The following is a 9,367-nucleotide window of genomic DNA, read 5'->3' on the forward strand; positions in this document are numbered from 1 at the left end:
TCCCCAGTCCTTCTAGGCTTGCTAAAATCCATTTACCATGTATGCACACGTAACACTAGCACACGATCTTCATCACCCTTGTAACTGCATGGTGAGCATCTGTCTTTCTAACCTGATTATGAAGTTCCAGGAGGGCAGAAACTTTTTCTATCTATACTCATCATTGTGTTTTCAGCTCATTGCATCATGCAGTAGATGCTTGCTGAAAAGAAAACATTCAAAATCTTTATCACTGTAATATTTTATGCTCTACTTATATCTTGCCTGACCTATCTAGAAGGCATGTCTTACCTTACAGGTTTCAACACAGGTCTATCTGGAAAGACTTTCTCATAAATGATTACATCTTGACCTTCAGGTCTCAGCTAAAACCTCACCTTTTCATGAAGCTCTCTCACCAGTCTAGATGAATGGGTTAATTTCTACCTTATTTGTTTTCTTCATGATGCTTATCAGGATTTATAGTTATATATTGAATTTTTTCTTGTTCAATATCTAAGTTGAGGGCAGGGCTGTGTTACGCAGTACTTAGCTAGGTGTTGACTAGACAGGAAGATACTATTTTTGGGGGGTGGGGGGAGGGAATGAATAAAAGTTACTTATATGAATTTGGTGAATCTCTCTCTAAATATATTTTATGAGTTTCTTAGGCACAGGGGCTATGGCTTTTTATCAGTCTTATACTATATCTAGCTTGCTTCTTTGCATATATTAGGAGTTCATATATTTTTATTAAATGTATAAATAATGTTTTAGCAATCCAAAGAACTTTTGTGGTGTTGTCTTATATAAAGGTTGTCATTTTTACTCTATACCTATTAGAAAAAAATTCAAGATGACTTGCATATAACTTTTATTCAGTTAACTAGTAACACCTAGAGTGCAAGGTGCTATTGGCCTCTCTGAACAAGACCGAAACCATCTCCTCAAGCAGTTGTATTAACTGGGGCGGCTCTTGCCTCACTATTTCATGGGGGTTACTTTTGGGTTCCAGTCCATGATGGGATAATAGGATTGACACTGCTCTCCTTGCCTATTAGAAGTAGCAGCAAATCCAAAATAACCGCCTTCCCAGAGGTCCCCAGGAGCTAAACACTCAGAACGACACTCCCGAGCTACCCTTCTGAATAAGTGCCCCAGGGATGCTAAGATCCATTCTCTCATTGGTGCTCCTGGGCAGGGGCACCAGTGACGCATGAGCCCAGGGGCTAAGCAGGGTGCTCTGTTAAGGGCACTGACACGTGTGCTGGGATGATGGCCTCTTTCAAACCATTCTTATACTTCATAGGACAGTGAAGGGGGAAAAGAAATAATTTTTCTTCCACCCTTTCAGGTTCTTGACTGGGACTGTAACTGCATAATAAAAGCAAGTTAACAGGAGAAAAACAGAACCTTAATAACATTGTTGATGGAAAAATTAATAGTTAATTAAGAAAGAAATGGAAAATTTTATTTGAGTTAACCTGGAGGATTATAACCCAGAAAACAGTCTTTCAGAAAGCTCTGAAGACTCTTCTGCCCATTAGAGGTCAAGGTACAGTTGTATAAGTTTCTGAGACAAAGGGATATATTTCAAATGGTGTACTGACACTTTACACTGTCCAGATCTCCATGTACAAAGAAGCACATGGTGGGTCATGGGTCATCCTGGTCCCTTACAAGATTAAGAAGGAAGGTTATCTCCTGAGGAGTTGTAACTGTTGATCAGATTAAGTAGGAAGGAATGTTATCTGCTAAACAGGTTCAGTTAAGGCATATGTACAAAGAGGCCCAATCAGGTGAAGAAAAAAAAAATCATGTTTAAAATTTTCTCACCTTGCTTTAAAATAGGAATTTTATTTCATCAACATGTATACTTCCTGTATATGTGGAAGAGACCTAGAAAAACTGAGTAAAACTACCAGAAGTGGCCAAAGCTGCCACCTTAGAATAACATCTCCAGCATAAAACAAACAAAAGACATTTTGAATGGTAGGCCAGCTATGCTTGCCTGAAAAATACTATGGCCAGAGGAGCCTGGCGGGCTACAGTCCAAGGAGTTGCAAAGAGCTGGACACGGCTGAGTGCACTCACACACACAAGCTATGGAAGGTTACCAGGAAAAGCCTGGTAACAAGGGTAAGGTTTGCCCTGCAGATTTAAGTGGTTGTGGTAAAGCACCTGCCAATGCAGGAGATGTAAGAGACAGGAATTTGATCCCTGGGTCAGGAAGATCCCCTGAAGGATGGCATGGCAACCCACTCCAGTATTCTTGCCTGGAGAATGCCATGGACAGAGGAGCATGTGAAATATTTAGTCTGTAGGGTCTCATAGAGCCGAACAAGACTGAACCGACTTACACATGCACGCTTCTCTACTGATAATAAATTCTAGAGATGGAGAATCCTCCTTCTTTTCCGGGGATGGATAGGAAGATGCCCTTACAAATGGAGATTTCCTGTATAAATTTCCCTTACCAAAGGGCAACTACTATTCTGTTTTCATAGATTCTCCTGTGTTTGTTGTTTCTCAAAAATAAGGAGCTAAAAGTAATCCTTATGCCAAAGAAGTGTGTCTGGGATGGCATATTCTCCTGCCCTTCAACAGCTTCTGAGGGTGGGTCAGGATTGGGATGAGCATCTGCTTGTATTTTAAGCTAAGAACCATTGGAGGCTTTGTTCTGCTTTCTTTCCAAGGCAATGGGGCCACCCAGTCACACCAGTCTTAAGTAAAGCAAGTTTTTAGTTATTCCAAGTGCTTTTCTCTCCTGTGGGTAGGAGTGATGAGTCAGTGATTGCAGAAATCACCCCACCTCAACCACCCACCCAGACTCTTCAAAAAAAAAAAAAAAAGCTGGATTTCATTTTTTATTCTATTTTTCCTCCTTTTAAAGTATCTTTCTTGCTGAGGCAGAAAGGGACACATTCTCAAGTTTACTCTGTGTTCATTTCAGTTCAGTCACTCAGTCGTGTCCAACTCTTTTAGGAAAATCCAAATATAGTAATATTAGATAAGCTGAAATGCTTTCTGATATAAGGTAATGAATGATGCATTTTGAAGGGTACCAGGATATATACCACTCCAAAATATGCCCCTCTGGCATGTGGATTATTTTGAACTAAAGTCAATTGAGAACAAGCAAAAGCAGGAAACCCTCTACAAAAAGGTACAAGTTTTCCTTTGATAAAGGAAATTTACATTTATAAAGGAAACTTCTCTTTGTAGAGATGTCTCCCTCTGCAATATCAGGAAAAGTTGCAATCACTCTGATTCTGTAGAAGATGATAGAAAAAGTAAGACTGGCCAATGGGGCACCCAGACAGGCCGATATGCCATCCCAATCTCTACCACTGTAGAAACGGGAGCCTCGTATTCAGGGAAAAAACAATACCCTCTTAAGAAAAAGGCCAATTCTAGCTGGTTTTAAGCTGATTTCTAAAGTATGGGCTAATTAGACCCCACAGGTCTCCTTGTGTTGGGGTGCTCAATCACTCAGTCATGTCCAACTCCTGTGACCCCATGGACGGTAGGCCGCAGGTCTCCTTATAATACTTCTATTCTGCTGGTCAAGAAAACTCATACCAATGAATACTGATTCATTCAGGACCTTCACCCTACAGTTCTGAACCCATATACCTTGTTCCTTACCCAAGGACCACACCTGGAGATAATTAGATTTGAAAGATGACTTTTTCTGTATTCCAGTAGGAAAGTAATCACAATTACTATTTGCCTTTGAATGGCAAGACTCGAATTCCAAAACAGGAAGTCAGTACTGCTAGATGGTATTCCCCAAGTATTAAAAAAAATCCCCTATCCTCTTTAATAAGATTTTGGCAGAAGATATATGAGTATCACACCTGGAACAAGGTTGAGTAGAGGCCTTCCCAGAGAGAATTGAAAAAGCGTTGTAAGTGACAGAAACCCTTAAGGATGTTATTCCTAGATACAGCCTTCCCTCTACTCTTTGGAGTAAAAATGGACCTTTTTCATCCCAGAAATAACAAATAGTAAGTAAAGCTTTAGGTATAAAATGGAAACTTCATTCATCATGCAGACCCCAATCTATGGGAAAGGCTGAGAAAGGAGCCACACCCTGAAGAAAACTGTCACCAAGTTATGCCAGAAAACTCATCTAAAGTGGGCTTGCTTATTGCTCTCCTCTATATATGGTTGGCCCCTAGAAGAGGGCTAGGATTGAGCCCTGATGAAATACTAGATGGGAGACAATTCTTAGCTCCTAAGAATAAAGAAAGAGAAACAGTTCTATTGCAGGAGGTGAAAATTAAACAGCAGGTACAAATTCAGACTTAAATTGAACAAAGTAGGGAAAACCACTAGACCATTCAGGTATGACCTAAATCAAATCCCTTATGAATATACAGTGGAAGTGAGAAATAGATTTAAGGGACTAGATCTGATAGAGTGCCTGATGAACTATGGATGGAGGTACGTGACACTGTACAGGAAACAGGAATTAAGACCATCCCCATGGAAAAGAAAGGCAAAAAAGCAAAATGGCTGTCTGAGCAGGCCTTACAAATAGCTGTGAAAAGAAGGGAAGTGAAAAGCAAAGGAGAAAAGGAAAGATATTCCCATCTGAATGCAGAGTTCCAAAGAATAGCAAGGAGAGATAAGAAAGCCTTCTTCAGTGATCAATGCAAAGAAATAGAGGAAAACAACAGAATGGGAAAGACTAGAGATCTCTTCAAGAAAATTAGAGATACCAAGGGAACATCAGGCAAAGATGGGCTCGCTATAGGATAGAAATTGTATGGACCTAACAGAAGCAGAAGATATTAAGAAGAGGTGGCAAGAATACACAGAAGAACTGTACAAAAAAGATCTTCATGAACCAGATAATCACGATGGTGTGATCACTCACCGAGAGCCAGACATTCTGGAATGTGAAGTCAAGTGGGCCTTAGGAAGCATCACTATAAACAAAGCTAGTGGAGGTGATGGAATTCCAGTTGAGCTATTTCAAATCCTGAAAGATGATGCTGTAAAAGTGCTGCACTCAATATGCCAGCAAATGTGGAAAACTCAGCAGTGGCCACAGGACTGGGAAAGGTCAGTTTTCATTCCAATCCCAAAGAAAGGCAATCACAAAGAATGCTCAAACTACCGCACAATTGCACTCATCTCACACGCTAGGAAAGTAATGCTCAAAATTCTCCAAGCCAGGCTTCTGCAATACGTGAACTATGAACTTCCAGATGTTCAAGCTGGTTTTAGAAGAGGCAGAGGAACCAGAGATCAAATTGCCAACATCCACTGGATTATCGAAAAAGCAAGAGAGTTCCAGAAAAACATCTACTTCTGCTTTACTGACTATGCCAAAGCCTTTGACTGTGTGGATCACAATAAACTATGGAAAATTCTGAAAGAGATGGGAATACCAGACCACCTGACCTGCCTCTTGAGAAATCTGCATGCAGGTCAAGAAGCAACAGTTAGACCTGGACATGGACAAAGAGACTGGTTCCAAATAGGAAAAGGAGTACGTCAAGGCTGTATATTGTCACCCTGCTTATTTAACTTATATACAGAGTACATCATGAGAAACGCTGGGCTGGAAGAAGCACAAGCTGGAATCAAGATTGCTGGGAGAAATATCCTCAGATATGCAGATGACACCACCCTTATGGCAGAAATCGAAGAACTAAAGAGCCTCTTGTTGAAAGTGAAAGAGGAGAGTGAAAAAGTTGGCTTAAAGCTCAACGTTTAGAAAACTAAGATCATGGCATCTGATCCCATCACTTCATGGGAAATAGATAGGGAAACAGTGGAAACAGTGTCAGACTTTATTTTTTTGAGCTCCAAAATCACTGCAGATGGTGATTGTTAGAAAACGCCGCGGGAAGAAAGAACCACCTCTAAGGACCGGTGGTAAAAGGCCTTTATTGGGCTGGCGCTCTGGGGCAGAACTCCCGGGGAGGGGCGGGTGAGCGAGGAGACAAAGGGAGTCTGCGAGGAAGGAGAGGTGGGGAGAGGTTTTTATAGCCCGGCCGGAGCCCAGGCCAGGTCTTTCTATATAAGGAAGAAAGCGTGGGCTACAGCGGCGGTGGGTGTCCAAGGGCTCTGTGTCGGCTCCTGATTGGACCAGGCTGCAGGGGGGGTCAGTCCCTGGAAGTTTAGCCAGCCTCCAGAACTTGTCTGCGGCACTTTTCCCGGGGCATGCCTCAACATACAGTGATTGTAGCCAGGAAATTAAAGGATGCTTACTCCTTGGAAGGAAAGTTATGACCAACCTAGATAGCATATTAAAAAGCAGAGACATTACTTTGCCAGCAAAGGTGCGTCTAGTCAAGGCTATGGTTTTTCCGGTGGTCATGTATGGATGTGAGAGTTGGACTGTGAAGAAAGCTGAGTGCTGAAAAATTGATGCTTTTGAACTGCGGTGTTGGAGAAGACTCTTGAGAGTTCCTTGGACTGCAAGGAGATCCAACTAGTCCATCCTAAAGGAGATCAGTCCTGGGTGTTCATGGGAAGGACTGATGCTGAAGCTGAAACTCCAATACTTTGGCCACCTCATGTGAAGAGTTGACTCATTGCAAAAGACCCTGATGCTGCGAGGGATTGGGGGCAGGAAGAGAAGGGGACGACAGAGGGTGAGATGGTTGGATGGCATCACTGACTCGATGGACAGGAGTTTAGGTAAACTCCGGGAGTTGGTGATGGACAGGGAGGCCTGGCGTGCTGCGATTCACGGGGTTGCAAAGAGTTGGACATGACTGAGCGACTGAACTGAACAACAGATGGATGAACCATTAAACGCTGTGCATGACTTTGTGTCCCATAGGTCTCCCCCTCACCTGGAAGCTCCTTTCTATCCCTTGGGAAAGTGGAATAACAGGTGCTGCCAAAAGTGTGGAAAGAGCAACAACCTTAGCAGCAACTTGAAGAGAAAAGGAAGGGACCCGATGATGTTCTCACTACTCGCCTCTCTAAAATTGAGTGATGTAAAACTGTTGGTACATCATATTAGAGTAAAAAGATGACCAGAGTCTGACCAGCCAAGCCTGTGAACAGCCAGTGAGCGGATCCTGAGAAGTAGACATTTTACACTTTGGGAAACATTAAGTATTTGTTCTGGCAAGCAAAATGAAAGTTCTGTTTTGTTTGTTTGTCTTATACCTTTTCCCACAAACCTATAGATTCACATAATGATTCTTTCACAGTAATTCTAACTGCTGGATATGAAGTCAGCTTCCTCTTTCCAGGTCTTCAGGATTGCCTTGGTGGGTTTCTCTCCCTTAAAGGGAATGATGTGCAAACAACTGACCACAAGTCCCTCCAAAGTGCCACATCTAGACTGGCTTCAGTCTTTTTCTCCTGAATTCCCAAGGGAAGGAGTCTCGTCTGTCTGCTGAAGTTTCTGTTGTTAGTCCCCGTATTTCTCACTGGGTCTGTTGTGCCAAAATGGCAGATGAAAGGACTGAAATCTTAATTATTGAAAACTCAAATTCAAGATTTGGAACTCAAATATTTCTATAGGGAAGCCTAGTGTGCTATAGTCCATGGGGTCACAAAGAGTCTAACATGACTTGGTGACTAAACAATATGCCCCATTTCAACAGGAAGTAGCTAGACTGGTTGTTGCTCCATTTTCTGAAAGATTTAGGGAAAGATAAAACCTAAGTGGGGATTAAAACCAAGTCCCCCTAAAACTGAGTTCATGATTAATGTCTCTGCCCAAAATGATCATTTCTTTCCTTATGTAACTTCTGTTCTCCTCAAGATTGATACTCCTCAAACAAAAGCGGAGAGTGAAACCAAGGAGAACCCCGTTGTCTCCTGGGCACACAAGCCTTTCTGGGTCTCCCATTTCTTGTGTGTAGGCAAAAGCCACTAGCCTCCCTGACCTTCCCTGAGTTCCAAACGGCAGATTCAGAGCAGGGACAGGATTCAGAGACAAGAGAGGAGCATTCTAGAAACAATACAGCCTTGGGGCAGGGTCTTGGTTCCACCTCAAGGAATAAACATAACAATATCTTGGCCTCTTTACAGAACTAAAAGCCTCCTGACAAATGGAAATGTCAGCATTCTTCATTCCAGAGAAGACCACCTGAGGCAAGATTAAATGTACCAAAGATGCTCATCACCTGATTAGCCTCTCACACACCACAATCTTATCAGTGATCCCACCCTTGAGCCTCTGCTATAAAGCACCACACCAGATCCTCCCAGGCTGGGACACAGTTTACAAGAGCATGAGTTTCCAGTCCCTTTGTCTGGATTAAATATAGCAAGATAACTAGCAATAAAGAATAAAAATAGCAATAAAACTTATTCTTTTCTACTTCACCCCAAACTCTGTCTTTGAGACTTGATTCAGCACTGATGCACAGAGGTCAAGTTTTTTTGGCATCATTGTCGATGGAGAAAGAACTTCTTACATATGCACAACAAACCTTACTTAAACAATTCTTGTTTACTATACCTTCCTTGGTCACATTCTCTTAACTACATCCCTTGCTCAGTAGCCCCAAACTCCTTTACCTCCATGTAGCTTGAGATAAACCCAAATTCTAATTACTCCTCTAAGTTACTTGTTAGGTGCACCCACGTGTACAATCATGATGCAAATATTAATAAACTTCTGTTTTTCTCTTATCCTGTCTCTGGCCAGTCTAATTTACCAGGTCCTATACTAGAGAATCGAAGATGTGTAGAGGAAAATTTTTCCTTCCCCACAATGCCACAATTTGTAGTAATGTATAAGTAACATGTGACATGAGATCATGGGTTGGCAAAATCGCATTTACTTGTAGGAACCAGGACAGAGCTTATACATGTGTAGAAGTGGCAGAGAAGATCAACTGAATGTAATAATACAGTCAAAGACACAGTTGGGAGGAGATGGGACATGACTGGGAGGATAGAAGACCTAGAAAATTAGTACTAGAGACAGATTATGGATATCCTTGACTGGCAAACTAAGGAGACTTGACTTCAGCTAGAAAAAAAAAATTGAGCTGAGCTGTGGTCTACATATAGAAATGATGGGATCAGGAGCATATTTAAATATTCTGGAAAAGAAGTTAATGAGATTGTGAGTAGCAGCAATGGAAAAGAACAGAAGAAAGATGGGCTGCATTACAAGAGGTACAGTAATGATTGATGGTGCTGGATATAAGGAGAAAGTAGAGGCAAAGAGGCTGCCAGTTCCTGATGGAAAGATCAGTTGGTATCACAGCATGACTTCCTCCGGTGACACAGATTCTTGTTCTGACTCAAGGAACCAAGCTTTTGTGTGTGTTTCCTAACATTTTGCCTAAAAAATTTTTGAATTTTCTTTCAGAGTTAGAACATAAGTCACACATAGCAAAAATTTCCTTTGAAGCATCTATCCTTAAGAATTATTTATCCTTTCTTTTATCAA

General features: G+C 41.7%; 1 long non-coding RNA gene across 1 annotated transcript in view; it reads left to right on the plus strand.

The window, feature by feature from the left end:
* The window catches only part of LOC136145279 (uncharacterized), a 42,999-nt gene extending 34,674 nt beyond the window's left edge, over nt 1–8,325 (plus strand). Inside the window, exon 3 of the long non-coding RNA XR_010658727.1 lies at nt 7,993–8,325. This is a non-coding gene — a long non-coding RNA (uncharacterized lncRNA). The remainder of the gene's footprint in view (nt 1–7,992) is intronic.
* Nucleotides 8,326–9,367: the final 1,042 nt, after the last annotated feature.

The sequence above is a fragment of the Muntiacus reevesi genome, chromosome 12 (assembly GCF_963930625.1).
Source record: "Muntiacus reevesi chromosome 12, mMunRee1.1, whole genome shotgun sequence".
NCBI classification, from domain to species: Eukaryota; Metazoa; Chordata; class Mammalia; order Artiodactyla; family Cervidae; genus Muntiacus; species Muntiacus reevesi.